Genomic DNA, 22,638 nt, shown 5'->3' with positions numbered 1-22,638 from the left:
GCATGGAATGCTATTTTGGTGGCATTTGCCTCCTGTGGTGTCTTTGGTAAGGATATGTGGGCACTTGCGTGCTTCAGTAGTGCATCCAGCACTTGGTTTAACACAACAGAGAAGCATGATTGGGACATGCCATGCATTTGGCCCACTGTGTGTTGGTAAGTGCCTGTGGCCAGGAAGTGGAGCACAGATGCCACCTTCAGCAAAGGGGGATGGCTATGCAGATGTTTATCAGGCCGACCAAGTCATCCTGTATTATTAATTCCACTATGTTGATGATAGTGTCTCTGTCCAGGCGGTACAAGGTGTGGATATGTGCTGGGGTTAAGTCACATGGATTGGCCCTTATACGTGGGATTGTTGGCTGTCTGCGGGGGGCACATGCCTGCACTGGTGGGATTTGCTGGGCATGTCTCACCCTCCTTCTCCTCCTGCGTCTCCTCTGTGGTTCCTGTTGTACTGCCTGCTCAAGGAGTAGCAGTGCAGGCATGTCTTCCAGCCCCAGTAAGGCAAGTACAAGTGATAGCATTTTGGCTTGGAAGGGCGTGTGGTGTGTGGGTGTGCTCCTTTTGTGCTGACCCTGACTCCATTGCCTCCACCTGTGCTGATTGTGTGCACCTGTGGCACTTGGTTAAACAGCGGTTTGCAGTTTACGGGTGGTCCGCAATGCCAGTATTGCCGGCATCATGGTTGCCCTTCTTACCGGCATCTCGATGCCGGTATGTACTTGTACGTGCGACTCGTGGTGTGGTGTACTCGTGGTGTGGTGTCCCCTTCTTTGCGGCATGCCGGTATTAAGGCCTCCCCTTCTGCCGCATGCCCGCATGCCGGTACGGTGGTGCATGGCCACAGCGGGTCCTTGACGATGCCGGTAGCAAAGGCATCTAGGGTCATGATACACCGGCCCGGTAATGGATGCCAGTATTGCCTTACCGGTGCCGTTCTTACCGGAGCGCCAACCTTGTGATGAGGGCCAATGTGTCTTGGGTTGACTGGGTGAGTGCTGCGCACATGAACATGTTAAGGTGGATTGATGGTTACAAGGTGAAAACATTTGTTGAATTGTCCCACCTGTTGTTTTTTGAGCATTTTTCTGAATCCTGTTCACCAGCGCTGCGTCAGTATGTTGCTGACCAGAACATTTTGGATTCCTTTAAGCTGGCTAGGTTGGCTGACAAGTGGGAAGGACAAGGACAAAGAAAAGGGGGTCTCTCAGAAAGCTGAGGAGTCCCAAAAGCAGTCACAGTCGGGTAAACCTAAACCCTCCTCTCATAAAACCCAAAAATCTAGTGGGGATAAGTCATCTGTGGGTGGGAATAAGAGTAGTGGTCCACCTGCTGGAAAGCAGGCTCCCAGTGGTTCTAGTACCATATCCCGCATTCCTGGCACTTGTTGGGATTGTGGGGCTCTGGATCACAGAAAGGGTGACTCCAAGTGTAAAGGTAAGGCACTTGGAGTACAGGCTGTCAGCCTGACCTACCCTTACCCCATGTCTGAGGTGGAGGCCACTGTCCTCCCCTCCTCTACAGGGATCACATTTGGTGCTCCTGTAGAGATTTCCCTAGTGTCCCTTGGGGCCTGGGACCAGTACGCGGAAGTACTGGCGACAATTCTACAGAAACACCTGTAGATTTTTGAGAAGTGTCCTCTTGAATGGCCAGCCTTTAACTGGTTTGAGAGACACTGGGGCAAGCATTACAGACCCTGCTCAAGCCAGAGGACTATGTAGGTGCTCCTCTGGGAACCACCAGGTTAGCTCGTGGGCCTCCCAAATTATCGCCTGTAGTCATAGTCACTCTCATAATTGAAGACAAAACAGCAAAGCTTCCTGTCCTGGTTCAAGACAATGTCCCTGCTAACATTCTGTTAGGTTATGAACTAGTAGAGTTGGGGTTGATCTCGGATGGTCTTCCCCTGACTGCTCCTGCAGTCACTAGGTCGCAGGTGACACAGGGTCTGGCTGTGAGTCAGGTACCCGAGCCAAAAGCGAGGCCTAAGGCAATACGAAGGAAGAACAAGAAGGCAATCTCTGTGCATGGGGCTCTTTCTCTTCCTGCTATTCCTGCAGCACCCATTGGGATCCATGCTCCGGACGGGCTGGGTCCAGTGGTAAACCCCGTCTCAACTCCTGTGGGAGAAGAGCCAGAAGACTCTCCTGTGGGAGAGGTTCTCAACCCGGAGGATCATCCCGACCTTCAATGCTTGTTAGCTGAAGGGGGACCCTCCCGGGCAGACTTCTGTAAAGGACAGAGAGAGTGCCACTCTCTCGAGGGTCTGAGGAAACAGGCCCTGTCCCAGGCACAAGGAGAAGTGCCTAGGACATTCCAGATTTATTGGGAGGGTGAGCTCCTTGTTAGTGAGCCCACTAAGCCTGAACCTGGTGCCCTCAAGAGGTTGGTGGTACCCCAAGTTTACAGGCCCTTCCTACTGCAGTTGGCGCATGAGGTGCCCTTGGCTGGTCATCTTGGGACCAAGGAGACTAAGCAGAGGCTCTCTGCCCATTTCTACTGGCCACGGATGGGAGTAGAAGTGGAGTCCCACTGCAGGACCTGCCCAACTTGTCAGTTGCTAGACTGGAGGCAATGTTATTGCCCCACTTCAGCCATTGCCAGTGGTTGGCACACCATTTGAGAGGGTGGGCATCGACATTTTCGGTCCCCTCGACCCTCCCACTTCTGGTGGACATCAGTTCATCCTGGCCTTGGTAGATCATGCCACCATGTACCCTGAGGCTATACCCCTTCGGACTGTAACTGCCAATGTGGTTGCCAGGGCTCTCCTGGGCCTTTTCACCCGTGTTGGATTCCCTAAGGAGGTTGTCTCTGACCGAGGATCCAACTTCATGTCTAGTTACATGAAGACCATGTGGAAAGAGTGCAGAGTAACCTACAAGTTCTCCACCTCTTACCATCTCCACACCAATGGTCTGGTTGAGAGATTTAATAAAACTCTCGAGGGCATAATAGGTGCTTTGGAAGAGCCCCTAAGGAGGAAATGGGATCTCCTCCTGCCATGCATGCTGTTTGCTTACGGAGAGGTACCTCAAGAGGGTGTTGGTTTCAGCCCCATTGAGTTTCTCTTTGGACATCCTGTGAGGGGGCCTCTTGCCTTGATCAGAGAAGGTTTGGAAGCCACCCTCCAGGTCCCGCCAAGCAAGTGGGGGACTATGTGTTAGGCCTCAGACGGAGGATGACACAGATGATGGGTCAGGCAACAGTGAATCTCAAGGTCAGCCAGGAATTGAACAAGTACTGGCATTACCTTAAAGCATCGCAAGTGGATTGGACTCCGGGACAGGAGGTCTTCGTGATGGAGCCCACCAAGCCTCGGACGTTGGCTAAATGGACTGGCATGGGAGCCTCTGGGGTAGCCCCTCAGGTATTCCATGTCAACAGGCTCAAGCCTTTCCACCGGTGAGCAGAAGTCTCATGTCTCTTGCTAGCTTCATAGCAAGAAGAGGATGAGAGTGAGCCCCTTCCTGATTTGCTGCATAGCAACCCTCAGGATGGCTCGGTGGAGGGAGTGCATCTCTCTCCCGATTTGACAACAGAGGAGCAGAGGCCCTGCAGGTCTTTGCTCCAGCAGTTTGCCTCTCTGTTTTCACTGACGCCAGGCCTTACACTGTGGTGTAAGTACGAGATTGACACTGGTAACAGCGTGCCTGTCAAACGCAGGAGCTACCGTATGTCAGATACTGTTAAGAACCACATCCAGGATGAGGTTGCCAAGATGTTGGATATGGGTGTTATTGAACCCTCAACCAGTCCCTGGTCCAGTCCCGTGGTCCTTGTCCTCAAAGCAAGTTCCCAGGCAGGTACCAAGGATTGGAGGTTCTGTGTGGACTACAGAGGTGTCAATGCCATCACCAAAACTGACGCGCACCCATTGCCCAGGGCTGATGAGCTCGTGGACACCATAGGTGCTGCCAAATTTGTGAGCACCTTTGACCTTACCTCAGGCTATTGCCAAATAGCTGTGACGGATCATGCAAAGGAAAAGACGGCGTTCTCAACACCAGAGGGACTCTACCAGTTTAGGGTCATGCCTTTTGGGTTGAAGAATGCCCCTGCCACCTTCCAGAGATTGGTCAGCCATGCGATCAGTGGGCTGGAAGCCTTTTGTGTGGCTTATTTAGACGACATTGCCGTCTACAGTTCCACCTGGGAAGAGCATTTGACACATCAGGATAAGGTGTTGCAGGCCTTGAAAAGCGCTAACCTCACTATCAAGGTCACCAAGTGCCAGATAGCTCAGGGGAAAGTCACATATCTTGGTCATGAGGTAGGAGGGGGTCAAATCCAACCTCTCCCCAGTAAGGTACAGGATAGGGAGACTCCCACTACTCAAACCCAGGTGAGAGCGTTCTTGGGCCTCACTGGGTATTATCACAATTTGATGGCAGACTATGGAACCATAGCTGCACCCCTGACAGCTCTGACTTCACCCAAACAACCTAGGAAGGTTAATTGGACTGAATACTGTCAGAGAGCCTTTGATGGCTTAAAAGAAAGTCTGTGTAGTGGCACCTGATTTGTGTGCGCCTGACTACAGCCAACCCTTTATCGTCCAGACGGATGCCTGCGACACCAGAATTGGAGCTGTCTTGTCCCAGTTAGATGACAAAAGAAGGGAACATCCCATCATCTTCATCAGTAGGCAACTCAAGGGTAGAGAACTTAGGTGGGCTACTGTTGAGAAGGAATGTTTCAGTATAGTTTGGAGACTTAGGCGTTATAGGTCCTACCTTATGGGGTCTACCTTCAAGGTCCAAACAGATCATAAGCCCCTGAAGTGGCTTATGCAGATGAAGGGTGAAAACCCGAAACTGCTCAGGTGGTCCATTAGCCTGCAAGGGCTAGACTTCACCATAGAGCATAGACCAGGGAAGAGTCACGATAATGCAGATGGCCTTTCCAGAAGGTATGTTGACCGTCTGGATGAGGGTGCCCATCCCGTGGGAGATTAGGCACCCTAACCTCTGTCTGGGGGAGGCGACTGTGATGTTGGAAATGCATTGGAGGGACAGGGCCTCCCTGTCCTTGTCCTGTAGTCCTTTTTTCATTGTGTTCTGTATTGTTTTCTGCCCAGGAGTCCTTGTTTTCCCAAAGTCCTGGGAAGCCCTGACTCTGTCCCTTCCCTCTGACTGGCTGTTGGGTGGAAGTTCCATATATGGTGTTGTTGTGAAGGCCAGTCCAGACTGGCTGGAGCCTTCCCAGTGGCTATATGTTGTGGGTACACCCTGTCAGTGGGACCTGGGTGAATTGAGTGTGTGACCAATATGCACTTCTTGTTGTGGCTGTCTGGTTTCTGGTATGAAAGACAAAGACTGAGACAGCCCTGCCCGAAACTGGCCTGAATGCAGTGTGTAGTGTTGAATGGCTGGGTACTTGTCCCAATCCACATTTCTTGTTGTGAGTGTCTGAGAGGGAGGAGGATGGCCTGAATGCACTCTGTGCCTGATTGGCTGACTGACTGCATGAATGCCCTTCTGTATGATTGGCTGCTGAGTGTGACCCAGCAGTGTGGATGAGAGACAGGATAGTATATCTGGGGACCTCTCACCACTGGAAATTGTTCAGAAGCTGTGCCTACACTTGAAGAGTAACTGGAACTGCTGATCCTTGACGCCCAGCTGGAAGAAGACTTGCTGTTGCATTTGCTTCGACAAGATCTGAAAGCTGCCGAATTCGTCGAAGACTGATCCGAGAGAGGACCTGGTAAGGCGCCCTCTTCCCGTGCTCCGAGGGACCATCGAGCACCGCTAACCTTCGCCGAAGCTCCCTGGAAGTCAGACCCTCGAAAGGCTACCGACCGGAGACGGGGGACCGCTGAGGAGAACGAAGTGAATCACCCGGACTTCGCCGCCGTCGAAGTCCATTGCCGTCGACCATGGTTTGTGTAACCGCTGGAGGCCCGTCGAAGTTGTGGAGGGGACCGATTGACGCTGTGCCGCCGACGACTGGAGCCGCCAGCTCCTTTGCCTAAGTATTTAATAGAAGGACTCCCTTGTCCGCACCGACGCCCGCTTTATCCTCCCGGAGAGGGTTGAGGCCGCCGATGCGCCGAGGAGAATTTGCTGGTGGATTTCCCACCACCTGAAGGCCACAAAGACTTTGACGACTCAACGCCCTTGCTGGTTCGACGCCGCGGTCTCGGCACCCTTGAACTTCTCATCGACGCCGTTGACGCCAAGTTAACTTTCTTCGACGCTTCTCGACGATCCATGGCTCCTGCTTTAAAGGGGGCCAATCAAGAAGGATCCGTCGACGCTTCTTCGAAGAACTCTGCTGCACCAGGTACATTGGGGGGGTAAAAACATTATAAGAGAAAGTAAGACTTATTGATCAATATATGGACTGGGCTTGTGCTATATCTTTATTTTACAGGTTGCCCAGGTGGGGGGGGATCTCCACACAGAACTGTGTCTATTGGTAGGGGCCAGAATTCTGCCTATTGTTTCAACCATCTTGCTTTCCTTCCTATCTCTATTGCTGTTGTCCTTGTTATTGATTTGTGTGACATTCTAACAGTATAGTTGATGCACTTTAATGAGATCTGCTAATATAGGTGGTACCACTTTAGAATTGTATATATTTACCATTGTTGATTTCTGAGTACAAAGTGAGTTATTGTGATAGTGTACATACCTTTGAATATTAATTATATAAAGACTGTGTTTTCAGTAATACAGTGTGTGGACATTCCTTTGTGGGGGATTGGGGACTACACTGTACTTAAGAACCAGCCTGCATCACCTCCTGAGAAGCTAGGCCTTGATTGCTCGTCCATTGCTACCTTATAGAGAATCTTGGCTGGGGTCCTCTTTGCCACTCCTCTACTATATAGAGAGCCGAAGTACCGACACCCCACTCCAGTCTTTCCAGTATTACTAGGAGCTTGCTATCTCATAAGTAGAAGAATCATAACTATTTGCTATTTCAATACATCATGACTGTGAAATACACATAGATATGGAATAAATTCATAATCAACATATAATCTCTATAGACTCCATAGAACCTTACAATATTCAATAACTATACATACAATACTTGCATCAGTTAGGGCTCATCTTATCTTATAATGCAATTACTAAGCATCTAGATGGCAATTACTAAGCATCTAGATTTTTTTTTTTTTTTCACCATTCAGGATTTAGATTTGAGTAGTCCTATATGTATATTAGGCATAATTCAGAGACCTTTTAGAGAATCTTTTCTGATAATTTCTCCTCAATTATGCCCCAAATATCTACAAGTCTAAGTATAAAACTTTGGCTGTTACCCCACATACATCTACTCCATAAGGATTCCCTAGCAAGCTCTGATTTAGTAGAGAGATAGTTTTCAAATATTCTGATCCTAGTATCCTCAAAATATGCACAATACACAACAAGATGTTTCAGTGTTTCCCTCTCATGAGTCATAATACAAAATTGGCACAACCCTGTTCCAGTATTCACTGTTTTTTTTTTTTTTTTTTTATTTGTTTATTTGTTTTGGTAGCAAAAATAAATTTACACCTTTACAAATTATACATCACACATGTAAAACATATAAAATCTCATAAAACAAACACACTAACACAAATAATTGTACAACCAAACAATACTAAGATCAATAGCTCGTTAAAACATTTCCTAATGCATCAGCAAGAATCCTCAAAGTCGCCAACTCACAAAGTCACAAGGTCACATAAACATCGCCGAATCGCAGAATCACCACATCACAGAGTCACAATGTCACAGAATCACAAAGTCACAGTAAAGATCAATGATGCTAAATATCAAACCTAACCCATCCTAACCTACCCAACATGGTAGTGCTAATAGGGCATCGCAGGCCTCCACCAACATAGGTCTTGCCACAAACAGACGGCAAAGACCACTAATCATTGAGTATGCAAAATCTCACAGATTTAAAAGTTTACCCACTCCAGAAGGTCCTATTGAGTGGCAACAGATGTTCTTCGATTATTGCAACGAGTCTAACGGTTGCTAATATGATAGAGTTGGAATTTCCCTGCATACATCGCAGCCATACTAGATGACATTCAAACAGCGAGAACGAAGTAAGGTATGCAGCCAAACAGCGTTGTCTCTGCCTGAGAAAGAAATTACAGTACATGAAAAGATGAGACAGGGTTTCAGGCTCGGATGTAATTAGACAAAATCTGCATCCCTCCCATTTTGCCAGTGTCCTATAGCCATTCCAATTTCTGATGCGAGCACCCGTCTGGATGAGATCCATGCGGAAGCGCATATAATGCCTTCTTGCTCCTTTGTCTGGAAAAGCTAGAACATAAGGCAGCCGAGGTGCGACTGCATGTCTAAAGGAGGCATATATAGAGAAGGAAGAGTAGCGTCCAATCCGATCGCAATTCTGGGCCCAAGAATTTTTAAAAAAACGCCTTTTGACTTTGGCAGGGTTATTTACCAGGTCATCCTGCGTCATATTCAGAGAGATTAAAACCGCTTGTATTTTATCTTTCACGCTAGTGATCGAACTGGGGCACTTTCCGGCTATCATTTCCTGGAAATCCTCATAGAGTGAGTTAGTGGGGGGGAAATCATTTTGGAAAAGGAAGATACCGTCCGCCAAATAAGTCTGTCTTCTAGTGGATATAGACCCAATTCGTGAATAATTAAAGCGTTCGGTAAGTATCCGGGCAACCCCAAGATGTTCTTCCAAAGTTTACCCTGTAAGATGTTTAGAAGGGGCCCCAAATTCAACAGGCAGATGTCTAGTGCATAGAGAAGGATGGGCTCTATCTTCATGGTGTAATATTGGATCAAAGGCAAAAGAGAGTAACGACAATATTTAGTGAAGATGATTCTCATTTGGGCCAAGAGGGGATTAAACTTTGCAATCAATACGGAGCACCACTTATTAGCTGACGTTCCATTCGATATATGGTAGCCCAAATACTTGATCTCTTCTTTTCTCAAGATCACCTGAGCATTTATAGTAAAGTTGAATCTCGGAAGCTTTTTTTTAGCAGTGAAAACCAGTATATGCGATTTAATTGGGTTAATAGTCATGTTATTGAGCTTACAATAATCTCCAAAAAGATTTAGTTTGTTTTGGAGTCCAAACGGCACTCTGTCAAATATTATAATGTCGTCAATGGAGCCGCATAGAACCCAGTATAACCGGAAAAGAGTTAGAACCCTGCCAGATCTCCTCGATGTCGGCAAGGTAGAGATTAAACAGGACTGCTGCCAAGTTGCAGCCCTGTTTAACACCAATGAACGTCGGTATATTGTCAGACAGTAGCCCTTCCGCATTAATGCGGACTCGGTAAGAAGTCTTCTGATGTAGTGCTGCGATTAATGCAACCAGTGGAGAAGGAACGCCATAAGCCAACATCTTCTGCCAAAGCCGGGTACGGAGTACGTTATCAAAAGCAGCCGAGAGGTCCAAGGCAGCCATGTATATAGTTCCATTTGTTTCGATGTGAGCGTTCCGAAGCAAATGGGCTAAGATCGTAGCATTTAATTGGGTGCCCATTGCTCTGCGGAAACCGACTTGTGATTTGGAAAGAATTTTTAGCTCATGTATACAGCGTTCCAATTCCACTAAAAGCAAACGTGCAAACATTTTCGCAGCAGTATCTATAAGGGCAATAGGCCTGAAATTTGAGGGGTTGTTTAGCACACCCTTTTTGTGTATGGGAATGATTATAGCAGTCAACCATGATTCCGGGATCTTACCAGTTAAATAGATCGACTGGTAACAGGGAAGAAGATAACTAGCCCAGAAATGGGGGTCGTCTTTTATGACGCAAGGCGGAAGCCCATCGGGACCGGCTGCTTTGGAGAACTTCAATTGGGAAATTGCCCATATGATGTCTTTGGTGGCCCATGGACAGACTCGCGGTATGGGCAAACACATATCTGAGCTCTCAAGAGTGTCGTGAGTTGTGGGCAAAGCATATTTTTGAGAGAAATACTTCTCCCATTCAGAGCCCGAGATGATCGCCACAGATCGAGTCTCCACCTTACCATAGGGGTTTCTTAGGAGTGCCCATATCTCTCGGGTTTTTTTTTTTGGCAGAGCAGGCTAATCATGTGTTGATTTGCGAGAGTAAAGGCAGCCTGAGAAAGAGACTTTATATGGTGCTTAAAGCACCCAATGATATGGTTTTTTTCACGATGGTAGGAGAGAGGGCAGAGGGCCTTTTTCCTTAAAATCGCCAAATCCCGATTTTTTTGCTTTTTTAATGTTGCTATCTGATTCGGGAGTGGGTTGACATCGAATGGGCTGCCTTTAACCGAAGCGTCCTTCGCTAAAGAAAGTAAATGAAACTGAATCATGTTGATGTTTCTATCGTTGATTTTTTTAATATGCCCCTGCGACATGAGGTTATCGTGGTTTGGTATAAGATCTCTATTCACCAAAAACACCAATTTCCTACACACGGCCGGATTCCAGTTGACAGAGATGGTGTTTCGGTCAGGAACCGCCAAAGAAGCCGAAGGTGAAGGACTAAAGACCTCGTACCTCATATAAAGTGTTGAACACAACATGTGGTGGTCGCTCAGACCCAAGTCTAAAATTGAGGCTGGTTCGAGCAACCCGGAACACACTTTAGACGCAAGGATGTAGTCAATAAGGGATGAAAGGTTGCCTCGTGACCATGAGATATGTGAAGAGTTAGGTGCAAATTGAATTGGATAGATACCCCATTTTTCAAAGAATCTTAACAAGTGGTACCCTCTATAAACAGCATGTTGGGCGTAGGAGGAGAGGGAGGAAAGAGAGCCTGATGACTGAAAGTACTGAAGGTATGAATTTAAATCGCCTCCAATCACAATTTCATGGAAAGGACACGAGACTGAAGCATGACCCAACATCCTGTCGAGATCATCCACGAGCAGGGAAAAGGAAACAGCCTTGGGATTCCAGTACAGCGAGATTAAGAACAGAGGGACAGCCTCGGCAGATTCAAACGACTGCTCCACTAGGACGCAAGATTTCGAAGTGTCAAGAATAGAGGCCACTGCTTTTAGACCATTTTTGATAAGGATAGCAATACCGCCGGAGGGACGGCCTGTAAAAATACGACTGGCTGGAACCGAAAAAGTGGCGTACCCATCGAGAAAAAACTCGGATAGGCAAATCGTTTCCTGCAAAAATAAGATGTCAGGTTTCTGGGCAAAGGCAGCCCGCTTGTGCCATACGACCAAATTGGTGAGGCCACAACAATTCCAAGATGCAATAGTCAGGCTCGACTGTTATGAGCCTAGAGTGGGCCCTTTGCTGGCTGCAGCTGTTTTTATCAAGGGTTCCAACCACGCTAGCCCACTCAATGCTTGGGTTAGCGATGCTAGTTGGAGGGCTAGTTGCGTAACCTGAGAGTCAGATGAGTCTATGGCCTGCCCGACTGGACATACTGGCAAAGGGGGAGCTACCCAGTCAAGATAGGCCCATGCGCTATCCATGTCCGGAAATAGGCATGGAGTCAGACCAATGGAAAAGAAGTCCTCAGCAAAGTCCAACAGCATTTTGGTAATAATCTGCGATTGGACTCTGCACAGGGCTCTATGATTGTTGTGGGTTGCCAATTTGACCCAATCTAGGTCTTTAGATGAAAGGTTCCTAAGGGCTGGAATTTGGAAGAATGAATTCATCAAAAATGCGAGCAGGGCCGTTTGTATCTGGGTTGCTCGTCCAGCCAAGAATTAATTTCATGTCCTTTGGAGTATGTGAGAAGGATAAGACGGCTGGTAGAGATGATCCGGCCACTAAGGGCGGGAAATGCTTAACCTCCACGTAAGGAGACACAGAGACCCCAGGTACTTCCAAAGGAGACGGAGAACAACCAAGATCTGCTCTTACCGCACCTTGGGGGGCTGGGGGCATGGTAACAACATCCGTCCCAACCAAGACGAGATCCAACTGGGGGGGCGCATTGCTTGGATTCAGAACAGGTGTGGTAGAGGCCTCGGCTAGCATTGTCGTGCTCGCCTTTCTGGGTTGAATGGAGGGAAAAAAGGAGTGAAACTGTGATTGGAGCTTGACCGTGGGAGGGCCATGGGGGCCACGAGCGGCGATTTGTGTGTTCCCAGATTTCGAGGCTGCAACCTGAAGATGTTTTCTACTTTCTTCATCAAGGTCGCAGAGGGTTAAGCCAATATTGTCATGACCGGCCCCCATGCCCAAGGATACTGTGGGTTCGGGGATCGTCATAGCACGAACCGGAGATGGTATGTGAATGCTAGCTTTCTTTAGGCCAGCCTTGGTATGATTTAAGCGTTTTTGAGCTCTTAGGAAGGACTTTCTCGCTTTGCGCGAGACAAAGTGTCTTCCTTCATGCGCCACCGGTCCTTCCTCCAAGTCCGAGCCCAAGTCTACTGCCAACAATGCGGGACTGGGCGGAGCCTCAATGATGTCAGTCAGGGCGGAGGGACTATCCAAGGAAGTAGCAAGACCTTGAGTAACGTTGGAACCCTCTCTAGAGGGGACCGCTGGATCAAAAAGCTGTTTGGTGTCAGCTAGCTTATAAAGGAGCTGTTCCACCTGTAGTAGACGTTTGTGCTGAAGTTTGAGAACCTCCACCAAGTCGATAGCCTCCAAGGTGGCGTGAGTCGTCGTCAAGGGATTAGCCCCAGACACTACCTGAGAGTAAGACGTCTGTGGGACAACTATAGAGCCCATTCCCGGCTCAGTCTGGGAGCCCTGAGTGTGAGTCATAATGGAGGTTTGGAGCTGGGGGGCTCTATGTGGAACATTCTCCAACAGTTTTTCAAAGTGGGCCAGATAGAAGGATCTAGAGTGCTCCTCAGCTAGAATAAAGCCTTCAAGTCTGGCCATCTTGTCTTTCATAAGAGAAAATGAGGCTTGCATCTCCCTTAAGGTGCAATGTGTCAACTCGTGTCCCTTATCCAATAAATTGAGAATGCGTGAAATAACTGGAAAATTGAAGGGTTCGTTTAGCTGCGAGTGTGCGCTATATTCCTCTGGGGTGGAGGCCGATCTAACCTCGCCTTTTGGAGTAGTGGCGTCAGCCTCTTCATTCGCCAGGGAGAAGGGAACCGCACCTCCTACTAACGAAGACTCTACTGCCGTCTCTGTGCCAAAAGATGTGTTATCATATAGAGTAGCAACACCCCCTTCCAAGACCCTATATTGAGAAGTCAGTGGAGCCGTCCCATGGTCACCATTTGTTGCGCTGTTAGATACTGGGGGGATGTAAAAGTGTACTTGTTCACGAAATGGAAAAGCGGATGACGCAGGAGACGAAGGGCCCAAGGAGAGCCGCACTCTTTTGCTTAGTTCGCTTACAATCGTGGGTGCCAGGATAGACCTGTCTGTAAGACAGGAAAGGCCTCGAAGGCCTTGTGGAGAGGGGCAATCTACATCAAGCCCATGATTGAACACCTCACCCTCATCACCAACATAGTCATTAGCGTCTTGGACTGAAAAAGTTGCCATAGCTAATGCCAAAGATGGACCATGCAGTGAAGGGGAGTTGGCCAAAGATGGTGTGGCTAGATTGGCAGGTTCCATATATCCCGCCTGGACCCGTCCCACCCCGCTCTCGATGGAGAGGCTAGACATAGGTGGAACAGGGGCAGTGGCTGCCGAGTACTGAAGAAGGGCAGGGGATGGCATGTTGGTGGAAGCCTCTGGGGCGAGGTCCTGCAAGGGAGAGCCGATTTTGCAGCCACTTCTTAAAATCGGACTCATATTCAGGATCGATATACACCCCAAAACCAAAACGTAAGGGCCGCCCCTTGTTAGCCAAGGCGAGGGATGCAGCCAGCTAACAGTGAACCAAGTAGTATAGGGGCCCAAAAACCACACTTCAAGCAGAGACCTCTATAGGTTTACAAGGCAAGTTGCAAAAAAGAAAACCAGGCCTCTAAACACATGAAAAATAACAACTTAGAAAAGTGACAATAGTGTTACGCCTTTGTGTGAATTGTGGACACAATGTTGAGGGCACCCCCCACAAAGCACCACACAGGGAACCCCACCCAGGCTGAGGGACTCCCCGACTCCTGAAGGATTAGGCCACAGTATCCAAAAATGTAACAGAAGTTTCAAAGTAAGTTAGAATAAACTAAGAACAATAAATCACAAACCGCTCGTGCCTCTAGATCAAACAGGACACTACCAGGAGCCTACAGACCTCCTCCGCGCTCCCGCAAACCGCGAACAGCCAACAGTACTTAGAATGTACTTGGCAGGTGCGCGGCGCGGGTGCGCGAGGAGGCTGGTATTAATAAGGCTTCCTGGGCGTCGCTCGGCACAAGGGGGCGGGGCCTAAAGAAAAGAAACACAAAAAAGAAAAAACGTTAGCCACACCTTCCGGGACAGTACAAGGCGGGGAATACAATTGAAACGATGTGGGGACAAGTGCTGACGTAACGAGACGGGGCCCGTGCCCAAGGATGAGATCAATTAGAGGCAGTTCGGTGGGCAGCTCAATGGGCAGTTCGATGGGCAGAGACAAATTAGGGCATAGAAAGCAGTCACCTCCTTTCCACGAACGAGGGCCAGGCAGACTGTGTGTATCACAGAAGGACGTCCTCCAGGCGGTCGAGAAGCTCCGAGTACACACAGCGTCCAAAGGCAGGGCGTGGGCCTGCGCGAAACAAAGGCAGCGCTGCAGGGAAAATCCAAAGGCAGCGCAGACCAGTCCGAGTCCACAGCCAACAGTACTTAGAATGTACTTGGCAGGTGCGCGGTCACTGTTTTGTTGTCCCAATATTGGACTCTATTCGTCTGTGGTTGGTTCAACTTGTAACGCATATACATTTTTCTTAGTTTATGATAAGGACATTTAATTATACACAATGGTTGTTCGCCCCATTTCCTAGGAAATTTACCATATTCAGAGAAAGACTTATAAGTAGCAACTTTGTCTACCACTATACACCATTAGTATATTTGAAATGTATGTTTACAACTTGCCAATCGAGCACATAGGTCTTCTGGAGTTACCATTATAGCCTCTAGGATGGTATTTATTTTTACTGTAAACTATCTAGGTGGCGCTACATTTTTGACATAATTATTCATGAAGCGCCAGTTCCATTTTGAGGAAAGTGGTAAAAGTGCCAGCTCGGGACATATGATAACATTTGGTATAGAGAGCACTAAACACAATACACTTTTCCAGAGTCTACCCTGGAGGATATCAAGAAATGCATCCATCTCTATTCGACATATGTCGAGGCCATGAAGAATTATGGGTTCCACTTTTAACAGATAAAATTGGACCAGCGGGAGCAAAGAGAACTTACAATACTTCTGCAGAATGATTTTCATTTGTGAGGTTAGGGGTTTAATTTTGTTATTCAACATCTCGTTTCATATCACAAAAGAATACTTATCTGTCAGAGTATACCCACGATAGTGTACAGTAGGTGTATACTTGATGGGAGAGCCATCAAGGGACCATGCAAACCTCGATGTTTTCCGTTTCCCATGGGTAAATGTTATAATATAAGACTTCATGGGATTCGCTTGGAGGTTATGATTCAGAGCAAAGCACGCAAACAGATTAAGTTTATTTTGGAGCCCGAATGGGGTCCTATCAAAAAAAAATAATAATCATCAGCAAATCTGATCCAATTCAGGATCAGTGAGCCCAATTTTACGGGATAAATGCATTACCTTTTTGCCTGGTGGTGGCACTCTCAGTCTAAAGTTATAAGCATTCTCGTCTCAATTCTTTTTAAAACACCCCCTTTCCTTGTTTTCAACATTCATTTTAAATACTCCTTATTCCTGAAATCAAGGAGTCCGTAAAGCAATTACAAAAGCCTGATGCTTGCAAATTTCTTACCTGCACAAGACATTGGATTATTGCCCTATTTGTCTTCAAATCACAGAATTGTTTCATACAAGCATCTTGTGACTAAAGTATGCATGCATTATTACCACACTGTTTTCATGTCAGCAAATTCATGTCAACTAGCTAGAGAAATCAGGTTTATGTGGTGCAGATATTTACTGTGCAGTACACACAGAATGAGGGGCTTTGGAATGCAAATGGCCCCTGCCCAGTGAGCTGTGACTTGTCAGAGTAAGGGGCCATTAGCACTCTCCATTTCACACGTGTGTCTGCCCCAGCCCAGTAATAAAAGATAAGGCCTCATAGAAACATACCTGGGGAATGTGCTGTGGCCTGTCCTGTGGCCTGTGAAGCCCTGCTATGAATTCAGCATCACATATGTAAATGCCCTTCATAGATGCCAGCTTGCTATACAAAAAGCAACCATTTTGTTTGTATTTCAAGTAGGCAGATCTGTGTTTTACACTTCAAAAAAGCACCCTTTTCCTTGTTATCAGGAATGAGGATGCATACCACACAGAAAGTTAAGTGCCACCACCAGGCCTTTTCGGCTCGGATTATCACCTAGCACATGCTTCTGGTGGCATTTGGAAGAACGTTGGCGGCAGGATCCATGATTAGGCGCATTTTGCTTCCTCAAGGTCTGCTGTCAGAGCGGTCTGGCCAGGAATGCACCGCCCTTTCCACCTCAGGCTTTCACTGCATTCACTGCTGCTCTTCTGATGACATTCTGAAGCATGTTGGTGGTGGGCTCCAGGTGCAGTTGTAAGCTGCTTCCTCAAGGTCCGCTCTGATGGAGGATTGCCCAAGACTGCCTCTCACGTTCATCATCTACTTGGAGGGAGGAAGAAGAAAAAGAGTAACACCTGGGGATATTGTAGTAGGGAAGCAAAACACATGAACAGGAGGAAGGGAACCAGGAACCAAAGTGTCCTGCAGCACCTAGGACATAGGGACATTGCTTGGCCAACTCACAGTGTTATTAGGCAATCATGGTAGGCCTATAAAAGGACAGGAAAAGGCAGACTTTTCCACAATCAGGAGAGGGGTCTTGCGACAAGGAGTACACTTGGAGAGCCAGAGAGGAGGAGGCAACAGAGCCTGCCCAGCTGTTCGGAAGGAATAATAGTCCAATTAAGAAAAGGAACATCAGCCTCCACTGGGCTATAGTTCAGATCCTGACCAAGGTTAGAGAGCAAGGAAAGTGCTTTGTTACATGCTTAGTGGGCACTTTATTTCAGATCCTGGCAGGAGATGAAGACCAGAAAGTAGAAAACAGAGACTCTTGACTTCCTAACCCAGGAAGGTGACCCTGGCCAGTGGGTGATAGCGCAAGCCTAATAACAACTCTGGCAAGCGGGAAGAAATACTTGCGAGTAAAGTAATACCTTAGCCCAGGGTTGAGGGGATGCAATTATTTCTGGTAAGACATCCCTTAAGAGAAGAGGGAAGTACTTGCTGGTAGGCATTGGCGACACCATTTAGCCTAAAAAGGTGATCAATGACCCAAGACTGGTCATTTCAGGACCAAAAAGAATTACAAGAGAAGCCATGAAGTGTTTTCGAGTCTAAATCCTGAGGCCTGTGATTGAACTAAGGACGCAAACTGGAAGCTATATCCCTGGGACTGTACACCATAGACTAGGACTCGAGGAGCTTTAGTTTGGGCCTGTGTACCCTATTTCAGTTTCCAATCCTGGCACATTGAGCTTAGGCCATCCCACCATAGTTCTAGTTGAAGTACCCTAGTACCCTGGGCATTTCGCCCAACCCAGACCTAGTGCCATTAAACATGGTTCTAGTGTTCTATTTGTCTCTGTTCATCACAAAAGGTAAATACCAGGGAGAAGTGTGCCCATGTCCAAAAATATGCAGTACTGTGCAGTTCATAGCCATGTTAAGGTGTAAAGGTATATGTAATGAAACAGGCCAGGCTCCAGGATTCTGTGTTAGTGGAGAGGTTTAGATAGATCTGACAATTTAGATCCCCTGAGACCTTCTAAGCAGTTTTAAGCATGCTCAAGTTACATTTTTATTTTATTTATTGGGTATTTATAATGCACCTATACAGCAAATGGTGTTTCAAGGTGCCACAAGACAAAACGCAGAAGTGTCTTTTGCTCGCCCATACTATGCTTTTGTTTGTTTGACTAGCCTGCTTGGGTCATTACGCCCTTTCTTGGGCCACTGCATAGCCATGCTTTACTGTAGAAATGGATGCATGGGGTGATCAACATTTGTGTTCTGCTATTAAGCACGATGAACCTGAAATCGCTGCAGGCTGTGTGTAACGCTTACTATAGATCTGGGCATGTCCCTTAAGCGATGCGTATGGTGGGTTATTAGAAAGGGGAGGGTGCATAAAGCTGGGTGCTGTGGGGGACAATGACTGAACTAATAGTGGTTATTCCCTTTTGCTGTGTTTCTTTCGATGTAGACAGTAGAGTTGTGGGAATGGAGTGGAAGAAAGGCATACACAGGTATAGTTATGTAGTTTGTATTCGAGGGTGGTGACGGTTGGTCATATGGTTCGTGGAGGGCAGAGAGGTGTGGGGCAGAGTGGAACATAGTTCCACTACTTTTTTGTACTCTGCAATCACTGAATATTCCTCCAGAGCTAGAAAGGTGTGTGTAGGAGGGCGGGGAAGACATTCCAGAGCAGGGGGCATCTGGTTGGAGAAGGAAGAAAGACGATATTTTGGTGAAATAATGTGGATTTCATTAGACCCTTTAAAACCTCCGCTTCTCATAGTCGATAACATAACAATACCATGACTGATTATAGCACTTAAAACTGCAGACCTGTGTCAGAGAGTGACAAGAGAGTGGCAGCAGTGCGGGCCCAAGAACCCATAACACAACACTCTGACTATTCCCAGAACACCATGCCCATGAATTGGACTTACCAAAGCACCTAATGTTTCCTCGTTCATATTTCCAGACACAAGTGCTGGGCCGGAACTACCACCCTGTATCAGCTACAGCACAGGACTCACATACCTCAATCCCCTGTAGTATCCTCGTCGAAAGAGGGTATCTGCCCCGGCAGGCACCAATCATCACGTAGCCCATGTCTCAGTTCACAGTGTTTTCAGCTCCCCCTTTACCTCGCCCGTTACTGTCCACTGATTAAGCACTCTTGAGCAAGTGAACGAGTGAAAAGAAAATGAGAAATTAACATATTTAGAGATAAGACCAGTGAAGACAAGCAGCAAAGCTGCCTCTCTATGCAGCTAGGCCCCAATGAAAACCCCAACATACAATTAAAAAATAACACAGTTACACATGAACCATGGTCCAGATGTCATTCTCTGTTTTCCAGCCATCAAAGAGCACATAAATTGAAGCAAGGAAGGGGCAGGAAGAGGATTGTGAGTGTGAGATACTGAGAAGGTAAAAGAGGCATTGACCTATGAAGCCTTGTAAGCAAGCAACCAAAAATTGTGTTTTTAGTCTATTAAAGTTGACATATTTACAAGTTTCCGCTCTTTTAAACTAGATTCTGCTCTCTTTTGTGCATCCCAGTTTTCTCGAAACATTGATATGCTATAGTGTATTGGGCATATGTCTACCAATTAAAGAAAGGCCATACCTCTGAAATGAGATATTATATGTCCATAAAACCCTGTACAGAAAAAGTAAACAAATACAAAATGTAGTTTTGTGCCTCAAAAGGTTGATTGTATCAGCAGACTAAATTAATATGAACAACTTCTAGAAAAAGGAGGTGATGTAGACAGAGCTAACCATTTTTTTTTGTTTTTTTTTCATTTTAGGAGTACTAGAGCATTGCCCTCCTCCGGGGCAGAAGTTATCAGTACTGATTTTTGCATAATTTGACAAAGAGGCGCTGCAGAGGAAGTAGTGTCTAAACCAGACAATGAATTGTACTTTTTCTGTTATGAATTTCTTTTGTGTTTGTTTGTGCTTTAGGGTTGCTTCAGCCTTCATCAGTGTCTTTGGTACAACGAATGTGTAAGGTTGGAGAGGTGAGGGGTGACTTTGCACAGGAAGTAGTGTCATATTTTAGATGAGTGCTTGACCTGCCCAAGGTGGGGTGTGACCTGCTTGATTTGGGGTAAAATACGTTAGGTTGGGCTATAAGGGAACACGCTGTTTAAGACGATGTGAGAGCATTGTCAAATAGGCTTGAAACCCGTTTAGGTGAATGCGTGCATGTATATGCAGTTTCATAGGCGTTCTCTTACCTCAATAGAGGCCTCATGGCACTGGGCTATATAGGGTGAGCTACACGCTGGGTGTGGCACAGCATAAACTCTGAAAGAGGGAGTTCGTGCTTAGTGTAGTAGGAATATGACTAGTTAGTGATCTAAGTTGGATCTTTTTTAGAGGTATTCTATGCAGTAGAAACTGTTTGAGATGGACGTGATTCAAGCGAAAGCTTAGCTGTACAGGGTGTTGTTTAAAGTGGCCTGGACATTGTAAGAAAATAAAGCACTGTCTGGCAAGATGTGCTGAAAGACGATTTATCAATTTAAATGTGGTGTGTGTATGATATGATATGATATGTCATTTATAACGCGCCTATACACAAGTGTTTCAAGGCGCAACGAGGCGGGGGGAACAAGGGGAGACAGACAACGATCATACTAGGCCAGGTGTCATTCAGCCGCGCATGCGATGTGTGAGTGTGCGCATGGTTGCGTGCGTGCGCACATGTCTGCATGTGTAATGTGTGGGCTGCATGACATAGGATGCTAACTATGGTGTGAGATGAGGTGTGATGGATGGTAATTGTAAGGGGTGAGAGATATGTATATAGAAGTAGAACGGGGATCAATGTATGGAATAAAGTGTGAGATTATGCAAAGTGCTAAGAGAAGCAACTTTATTTTCGATTTACCACCAAGATCAGATTTGTAAAAAATTGATTATAGGAAAAATAAATTAAGGATTGCCAAAAATGACTTTCTTTAATCACTTAAAAATGTGATGTTTTGAGTTGTTTCTCAACCAACTGAATAAATTAAATAAACATTGTTTTGTGGTGCTTCATTTAATTAAAGAAGCGTTCTTTTGTGGCACTGTCCTTCCTGATCAACCAATGATGGTTCGGGGGAGCTCTCCCACCAAGAACATTTTTTGAATAATGGTTAAAATGGTTTATCTTACAGCACATTTTATGTGAGAAATAGGGTACAAATCCAGAAAGCTTGCAATCAGTTTTGCTGGGTAACTCATGAAAAAAATCAATAGATGAGACACCAACAGTGCAAAGGAGCATTTACTAACACATTTTAATGATGCCTTCCCCCACAATATATAAAAAAACAACACAGGTAAGTACACTTGCACACCAATTTGAATGTAGTTTAGTTAGGTTTAAACAGAATGGTAATCTTTAGTAAATATTTCGAGGTGCGGGGCAGAAAGACACAGCCTTGGTACCTAGGCTGGTTATGTACAAAAAAACAAAGAAGAAATCCAATGTGCATAGCCACGTCCCCTGCACACTTTCTAGACGGCCAAGATAGGCATTTTGAACATTTTTTGTACATTTTTCGAAATACAATCTTGATAACTTTCAATCAATTCTTGTAGAAAATAATTGATTGAAAGTTATCAAGATTGTATTTCGAAAAATTTACAAAAAATGTTCAAAAGGCCTATCTTGGATTTCTTCTTTGTTTTTTTTCCCCCACAATATATGCCAGTATAAAACATTTTCACCTTGGCTGTGGTCATACATTTCCATGCAGGCAGCACCAATATTGGCCAGTATTCCCATATAAGAACATACTCCTGTTCTCTTTGCACATAATACCAGTATCCCTTTATAGGAACATACTACTATTGACTTTGCCATTAAAAGGGCATGCCAAAGTATTATTATTTTTTAAATGTATTTGTTAATTTCCAGGTTTTGTGCATAGTGAAATACATAACATCATGATGTACGTAAAAATCTTTTAAGTACCATTGCCCTCTCTCCCTCATTCCCTCCCTAACCCCAACATGTAACAAAAAAATAAACTTAAACTGGGTCACAGGTGACTATTGTCCAGTCCTTATGCGCCTTGGCCGGTCCTCAAGTCTGCTGCACATTTGGTAACCATTGCACTTCTAGACATCATTTATTCTGTGCAGTTCAACTGTTCTCGGGGCAATGTGGCATCGTCCGGGCAGGTAAATAGATCCTGTAGTATTATGTTCCAGGTTGTTATGTCTATAGAGCTCTCCCTCCTTCCAGTTCGTAATGCTTCCTGCCAGACCCCTGTTTCCGCAATGGTATTTTTGGTTTCTCTATGGCCTTCCACCCCATCGCTATTCATAGCTTGGCTAATGCCCATGCTAAGTTAACCATCTTTGCCATTGCTTTTTTGTTTTTTGTTTTGGGAAGCTGTGTAGGCCTAGAAGACAGACTTCGATGGTCCATATTTGTCCTTTCATTCCTTTAGCTCTCAGGCGCTGTTCTATTCCTTCCCAATATGTTTGTATTTTCGGACAGTGCCAGAACATGTGCCCTACATTAGCGTTTTCTTCTCCGCACTTTGGGCAGCTCTGTGTGTTGGCTCCCGGAAAGCATAATATTCTCTCTGGGGTTAGATATGCTCCATGAAGTATGTAGAAATGTAGTTGTTTTAGTCTAGCGTTTCTGGATCTGTTTTTTGGGTAGAGCTTCGCCTTTGTCCATTCTTTGTCCGTTATTATTCTGCCTAGTATCTTTTCCCATCTTTGCTTTCCATTGTTTTTATCTTTAGGGAGCTCTTCTGCGATAGTTTCATAGATCCTGTATACCATGTGACCTCCCGCAGTGACATCATAAATTAGGCCTAAGATTGGGTTTTCCGTTTGCTTTTCTGCGGGTGTTGG

The 22,638-nt window shown here is 46.2% G+C and overlaps 1 protein-coding gene across 9 annotated transcripts in view; it reads left to right on the top strand.

Moving 5' to 3' along the window:
- The window catches only part of LOC138503205 (uromodulin-like), an 895,795-nt gene extending 874,990 nt beyond the window's left edge, over positions 1-20,805 (top strand). For all 9 annotated transcript variants that reach the window (XM_069622787.1, XM_069622786.1, XM_069622784.1 and 6 more), the window contains one exon: positions 19,581-20,805. The gene's annotated coding sequence lies outside the window, so the exon portion shown is untranslated. The remainder of the gene's footprint in view (positions 1-19,580) is intronic.
- Positions 20,806-22,638: the final 1,833 nt, after the last annotated feature.

Source organism: Ambystoma mexicanum, chromosome 11 (genome assembly GCF_040938575.1).
Source record: "Ambystoma mexicanum isolate Mex_15411 chromosome 11, UKY_AmexF1_1, whole genome shotgun sequence".
Classification (NCBI taxonomy): Eukaryota; Metazoa; Chordata; class Amphibia; order Caudata; family Ambystomatidae; genus Ambystoma; species Ambystoma mexicanum.
Note: the sequence above shows the minus strand (reverse complement) of the source record. Positions and strands in the feature narration are given on the sequence as shown.